Source organism: Psammomys obesus, unplaced genomic scaffold (assembly GCF_907164565.1).
Source record: "Psammomys obesus unplaced genomic scaffold, mPsaObe1.curated_primary_1811, whole genome shotgun sequence".
Lineage (NCBI taxonomy): Eukaryota > Metazoa > Chordata > Mammalia > Rodentia > Muridae > Psammomys > Psammomys obesus.
Window position 1 is genome coordinate 5,355,616 of NW_026594377.1, and position 7,619 is coordinate 5,363,234.

The window sequence follows — 7,619 nt, forward strand, 5'->3', positions numbered from 1 at the left end:
GAAGAGACCAGGAATACTGCAAGGATACTTGCTCAACCATGTCATCGTGACTTTATTCATAATAGCCAGAAATTGGAAACAACTTAGATATCCTTCAACTGAAGAATTAATTTTTTAAAATGTGGTACATTTATACCATGGAGTATTACTCAGCTATTTTTAATGACAGCATAAAATTTGTAGATAAATGGATAAAATTAGAAAAAAAATCATCCTAAGTGAAGTAACCCAGACACAGAATATGTGTTCACTTATAAATGGATATTTGATGTTCATTAAATGATAACCAAGCAACCATCCATAAACCCAGAGGGATTAGGTAAAGAAGAGGGGTGTAGGCAGATATGCATGGATCTCCCTGGGAGGGTGAAAAAACAGATTTTTACTGGGGGCACTGGGGTGATTAAATGGGAAGGAGGATTGGATGTAGGGAGAGAGTGCAAGAAGACACATCTGGAATTGGGGAGTACTTAGGGGGTGGTATGGAAACCTAGTTAGTGGAAACTTCCTGGGATGTATGAAAGTGATCCTAATGAGGACTTGTAGTAATGGGGCATATAAAGTTTCAACTGGACATATCTTGTAGCCAGGAAAGGTTTTCAGTGGTGGGACTGAATTGCATTCATTTGATTTGTTGGGCAAGAGGGTCCCATGGAAATTTCCAAACAACCCAGATTATTGCTAAGACAAAAGTTGCTCTCCACAAACCAACAGCAGGACCCAGTTTGGCCAGGAGAACACCCATACAACTCGTTGAACATGGAGAAGCTGAGCTCGTGCCTACATGGAGCCTTTACCCCTTAGTTCTAGTCTCTTGGTGTGAGATGGTACTCTTTAAGTTACCAAAAGAGAAATATGGAAACCAACCCTGCCACAAAACCTTTGACTTACAATCTGTCTTACCTGCAAAATATGCTAGAGCGGGGGTAGCACAGTAGCCAACCAATGTCTGATTTGACGTAAGATGCACTCCAAGAGAAGAAACCCATCAACAATGCTTGGGTAATCAAGAACCAGAGACTAGATAACCCAAAGAACTGAGATAAATCCAAACTACTGATCTAAAAAAAAAAAAAAAAAAAAAAAAAGGAGTATCAATAAAATGATACTTTTGTTCTGCTTTACTCAAAGATCGGTACCTCATCCAGTAATCACCATCAGAATGTTCCAAGGCCTCTCACTCTCTGGCAGCAGATGAAAACAGATGCAGAGACCCACAGACAGGCATTCTGTGGAGTCTAAATGGGAAGTCTCTATTAAATCCCTCCCCTTCGAGCTCAGGGAACCCGAGGAAGATAAGGTGGAAAGGTTTTAAGAGCCAGAGGTGTTAGAGGACAACACAATTACAAGGCCTTCTGAATCTACTAAGAAAGGTATGTATGAGCTCATAAAGACTTAAGCAGCAAGACTACATAAGTCTGCACCATATCCTCTGCATTTTTATTATAACTTTTAGCTTAGTATTTTCATGGGACTGTGAGAATGAGTGGGTTTTTGAGTTTTGTGCCTGCTCTTTACACTCTTCCTCCTGTAGAGCCGTTGTGCCCAACTTATATATGAGTTTCCTGCTCCAATTTATTATATTTATTTTGTTGAGTTTGGCTGTTATATCTTAGAAGCCTGTTCTTTTCTAATGAGAGACAGAGAGAGAGTTGATCTGGAGGGGAGGGAAGTAAAGAGAAACTGGGAGGAAAAGAAGGAGGGGAAACTATTTTAAAAAGAGAGAAAGTAGTTTATTTCCCCAGTGAGACTCCCTTGGAGAAAACCAAATTTTCTTTTCCAAATGTTTATCATTTGGAGACTGCTTCTGAGTTAGGGAAGAGGACATTTCCCCTTTTAGCTCTAAGACCCCATCTGGTGCAGGCCCTATGTACCTGCCTAAGTCTCTTGAGTTCCTATGTAAATCAGTCCTGTTGATTTAGATGGCTCTGTTGTTGGTGGGTTTTTTTTTTTGGGGGGGGGGTCTTCCATCCCTTCTGGCTCTTACACTCTTTCTGTATCCTTTTCTGCAGAGTTCCTGGAGCCATGAGAGGAGGGATTTGTTGGAGACATCTTATTTAGGGCTGAATGTTTCAAGGTCTCTCACTCTCTGTATAATGTCTGACTGATTGTGTTCCCATATACTGCAGGAAAAAGTTTCTATGGTGATGGCTACGCAGGGCACTGATTGATGAGTGGAGCAGATGGCCCTTAGTAGTCATTTTATAACTACATTTTTTTTTCTTAGAACAATAGTATTTGCTTTTACCCTCTGTTCCTGGGCTAGCTAGTCTGTTTATTGGTCATGAAAGCAGTGTTGAGTATCAATGTTATCTTACTGAGTAGTCCTTAAATCAAATTATATACTTGTTGGTCACTCCCACAAACTTTATGCTACCATTATACTAGTTTACCTTACACTACTGCAGGACACTATTGTAGATCAAAATATTTATGGCTAGGTTGGTGCTAAGATTTTTTTATTTTAGTAGTGTGCCTTGCTATAGGGTTGCTATAGGGCTGAAGGCTCTATGTAGGCACCAACTGGACTTCTCCACACTCACCCATACCCAAGCCACCAAGGTCGTCTATACTGTGTTGCTCAGATGAGGTGCAGGCTGGCTCTCCCAGTGCTGGAGCTGGAAGGGTTGGGGGAGACTGCTCTCTTGAGTGTTGCAGCCAGTGAGGGACTGGCCCAGCTCTGCACAGCCCTTAGACATCAACATGGTTCCAGGAGGCAGCCCAGACTAGGGAAGTCTGTATGACCTTTAATCATAATATGAACCACAGACATGGACCCTGACATGGCCCTCAGTGGGAACATGGGCTGGGAATTCACCATAGCCTCAGGTGGCAGGGCAGGCTGCTCACATCAGGCTATCAGGTAGGCCTGCAGAGACCGATACTCCAACTAAGGACCATGCAAAGAGAGGACCTAGACACCCTGTTCAGAGTAAGCCCATTGGCTGCTCAGTTTCCAAGTGGGTTTCTTAGTAAGGGGTACAGTGACTATCTCTGACATGAACCCAGTGGCCTGCTCTTTGATCACCTCCCCCTGGGGGGAGGGGAGAGTGCAGCCTTGCCAGGCCATAGAGGAAGATGATGCAGTCAGCCTTGATGAGGCCTGATAAGCTAAGGTCAAATAGAAGAGGAGAAATTCCTCCCCTATCAGAGGACTAGGGAAAGGTCATGGGGGAGAAGAGGGAGGGTGGGTGAAACTGGGAGGAGAAATGGAGGGAGCTACAGGGAGTATACAAAGTGAATGAATTGTAATAAATAAATATATAAATAAAATTAAATAAAAAACCTTTTCTCAAGCTTTTTGAGACATGCTATTCTAAGAGTAATATAAATTTCTAAGTCAATCACTTTGCTAAAATTTTCTGCAATGGGGTAAAATAATAACACAGAAATTGAAATGTATTATGCTTATAAAAGGACTATTAAGACAACATCTCAAAGCTGCAGGAAGCTGAAAAATTATACAAATTCTAACAACATCAGGAACAAACATAAACACCTTTCCTACATGAAAACATATGGGTAACGTGTATGTGTGTAGAGACCCCAGTTGTCTTGGATAGAGTTTGACATCCTCCATAATGGTATCTGATCTATAAGTGAAATGACAAGGATTGTTTTTTTTTTTTTTAATTTTGTCTTTAAACTAGTTGTTTTAGACAGCTCCAAAAGACCCTGCATGACCCCCAAAAAAAATTTTAATGGGATATCAGCAATAAGAAGCTGAGCAGATTAAACATTTGGAATCATTATTTTCTGTGTTCAAATCTGTAAGAATCTATATCCAGGCAACACAGAACACATCCCCATGAGCCCACTTCTTTTACATTCAATAGACATCAGTATTGCAAATATTATTTAAAAGAACTTACAAGTGCTGGTTAATCTTTAATGACCATCACTGTCTCCTAGGTGAAGAAGGTTTAGAAAGAATTAATTTGGCTTTCTTAGCAAAAGTTCAATCCAACCCAATACACAAGCGTTACCTTGAGATATTACTATAAGCAAGGCAAAGATAAAGCATAATCCAGGATTGTGTGTTATGTATAAATTATTTAGAAGATAAGACAAATTTATAAATGATCAGGGTTGTGTAAATGAGGAGAAAGAATAAGCACAAAGGGTAATTACCATAAGCTTAGGCTAAGTCCTGAAGAACTGCAAAGGAAAGGAATTACACTGGCTTAAAAAAAATCAGAACACTTTCTGGAAATGATAGTTTTTGAGACTGTACAAAGTTCACAACCACAGCTGGGGAGACAGGCATCTCAGGAAACATGAAATCAAATACAAAATAGAAAAAGAAAAAAATATATACATGGCACACAGAAAAGCCATTGTGTTTCTATCAAATCCTTTTTAATACATGAAACTGTTAATTGAAGTTTTATCTTAAAACTTTCAGACATTACTTTGAAGATAATAAAATTTTTTTTAAAGAGTGAGTAGGAAAAAAATTCTAGAAATAACGCTGTGGTTCATATCTAAGCAATGAGTAGGGCTTGTTTGTGAAGCAAGTGGCCAGAGTTGAGATCAAAGTACAGTCTCTATCGCTCAGGAGAACAGTAATGATGAAAGATATTTCAGGCAAGAAGGTGGTGACAATTTTTTAAGAATTTTATTTTTTTCAATAGGAAATTGAAGTTTATTTAATATACATAAGTCGCATCTCATGCTGAGAAAGTGAAAATGTTATTTACATAAAACAATAGAATATGTCCTATCAATATGTTAATGCAGTTTGAGCCCCAGGACTCAGGCCTGGATTCCAGCACTTGCGTCATTTAACCGTTTTCCCAAGAGCTATACTGAAGGGCAGCGCTGGCAGTGTACCGGTACACACCCCTCAGATGCACGGTTTGCGATCCTTGGAGGAAGGCAGTCTCTTCAACACACATGCCAGTTCCTGAGCCTTTCACTTCAGGGTCCTCAACAGTTTCCTCTTCGGAATCAAATTCCTGACTACCCGGTAATTCCAAGTTATCCAGAGGTTCATTTCTCAGCCTCTCCATTACCTCTGCCATGCACTGAACGTGTTCTGCTGCTGCTGCCAACTCTTCGTTCTCCCTTTCAGGCAGGCAATCGCGCTGTCCTTTTGTTCAATTTCTTTATGAAGTTGCTCGTTTTCTTTAAGTGCTTCAGAGAGAGCTTTTCTCAGTTTTTCCGCCACTTCTTTCCAATACTGAGAAGATGGCTTTTCTTTAATCATAAGATCAAATGCTTCCCGGGTAACATCTCCAACATCTTTACTTTCATTAGCTCCTGGACCAGAGCTCGAAGTCTTAGATGTTAACTGGTCATTCCAAAGCCTCCTTTTGGACAAGCCTTTCAGCAACTCATTTTCTCTGCCAACAAGAGATCCAGCTGCAGAAGGCTGAATCATCTTCAGCGTTCTCCTTGGGACAGGACTATTCTTCAGATTCTCTTGGGCTCCTTCCTGTTGCTGCTTCATACTGGCATTCATTTTCAGAGACCACGGGGCTCTGTTTCCAGCGAGTATAAGAGCAGAACAAGGCCCTGGCACCACGCTGGACCCAGCCGCGCCAGAATGACCCAAACCTGTGGACTGACACGCCAACCGCAGAATTTTATTTTATTTTTTTTAACTTTAGGGATGAGACCACAGATAGCTGGAGGAGGGGGTTCCATGGACTAGCATATAAAAGGCAATAGCAGGGAATATAGATTGACAGTCCTCAGTGTAACTGAGCCTCAATCAATCAAGGCAGCATGCTCTGAAAAACAAAAACAAAACAAAACAAAACAAAAAAACAACAACAAAAAAAAAAAAAACACTGATACGTTATGGCAACCACGGCAGAAGTGATTATTAAGTCAATGACCCTTAAACATCACCAAAGACCCACTGGTCCCCTTTCTTCCTTCTTACTCTCATAGAACCAGGCCACAGATAAGACCAGACACACTTGCATGCTCCTCGGGGCCTTTCTCTTAGTAAAGGTTGTTTTTGCCTAACAACCTATGTGCATCTGTGCATTTCATTGTACAAAGACACAGGAAGCTGGAGAGGTCAGCATCTGTAGCAACATGACATCACTAGGTCTATACAACAAACACCAATGTTCGGCTGGAGCTCAGTTGTACACAGTGGCTAAGCTGTCAGACTCTCAGTCAAGCCTGCACCATGACACAGCTCCCTGTATTTCAATAAGAATCAAGAGTCTCAAATGTCCGGGAGGCTGACCTACAATAACTCAGCATCACTTCAAACTAGAATTCGGGTCACCTCCCCCCACTTTTTTTTCTAGTTTCTCTGAGTAGAAAAGTAAAAAGGGTTGCTCAAAACACGGGCCAACCTGCACCTTGCCAGTGCAGCGCATTAAAGATGGACCTGGATGTGTCGACCCTGAGGGTGTGAGCAGGAGAGAGTTGGCCCTGCGACTTCTCTGCCATATGGCTGCATGGGTGAGAGGCAGATGCTCTCCCCTCCCTTGCCCCTTGCCACCTATGGCAGGAGGGAAAGCCGGCCCTGTCCCTCACTCGCTGCAGCACTCCGAAGAGCGGGTCCTGCACCTCACTTAGGCAGCACAGTGGAGCTGGTTCTGGACATGGGGGTTGCCATCTGTGGCAGGTAGGAGAGCTGGCTCCTGATCGGGTCATGGGAGTGGGAAAACTGGTCTTGTCCCTCACCAGCTGCAGTAAGAGTGGGCTCTGTACCTCCTCCTGCTTGGGAGGAGGAGTTGCTGGTGAACTGGCCCAATGGCATGATAGCAAAAGAGCTGTTGAGCTTCCCAGCTCAGATACCCCTCAGACCCAGATCCAGGACTTTGAGTTGACCCACCCGACTATCCACCCCATTGATAAACAGCTGGAGTGCATGAAGAGGCCCTTCCTACAGATCCAAAACTGCAGGATCTCCTGATTCAGGGCAAGAACAGGGTATCTGAGAGGAATCCCAATGAGGTTCCAGTATTGGTAGAGAAAGAGGAGTCAGAGGCCTCAAACCAGACCGACAAGTCATTGCAATGACATTTGCAAGCAAAGAAGTGTGGACAGAATGGCATACTCCTGGATATAATGTGACACACTACAGCTTTCACAGAGACATTTTTTCTCTGTTTGGAGGGGGGTTGTAAGGGTGGAGGATGGTTAATAGGGGAGGGGAAGATGAATGGGATTAGGGTGCATGATGTGAAATTCACAAAGAACCAATAAAATGGTAAAACAAAACAAAACAACAACGAAAACTTCATGGGCCAAAGTTCTACAACAGGAGCTGAAATTTAACAGTTCCTTAACCTAATGTTTTCTCTCTATATCTATCTTTCTTTCTTTCTTTCTTTCTTTCTTTCTTTCTTTCTTTCTTTCCAGAAAAAAATACCTTACACTTAATGGCATCTTCCCAATTTTCCAAATCGGCTTCCTTTTGCTGACATAAATGCTTTTCATCAGCAAGCAGCCTGGATCTAAAGGAGATAAATAGGTGTCCTCCAGGGCTTGCTACAGGGCGGCCTCTGGGCATTACTGAATCCCCTCAATTATAAAGTGTCATTCCTGGGTGGTGACAGTGATAAGAAACAATCCTAAGAGAATGCAATCTGGGCATTTAAATTTGCGGTGACTAATTTGGCTGCCTCTATTTGCAGGATTTGACCAGC

At 42.2% G+C, this 7,619-nt stretch overlaps 1 pseudogene; it reads right to left on the minus strand.

The window, feature by feature from the left end:
• Positions 1-4,846: 4,846 nt before the first annotated feature.
• LOC129685307 (geminin-like) lies at positions 4,847-5,464 on the minus strand (annotated as a pseudogene).
• Positions 5,465-7,619: the final 2,155 nt, after the last annotated feature.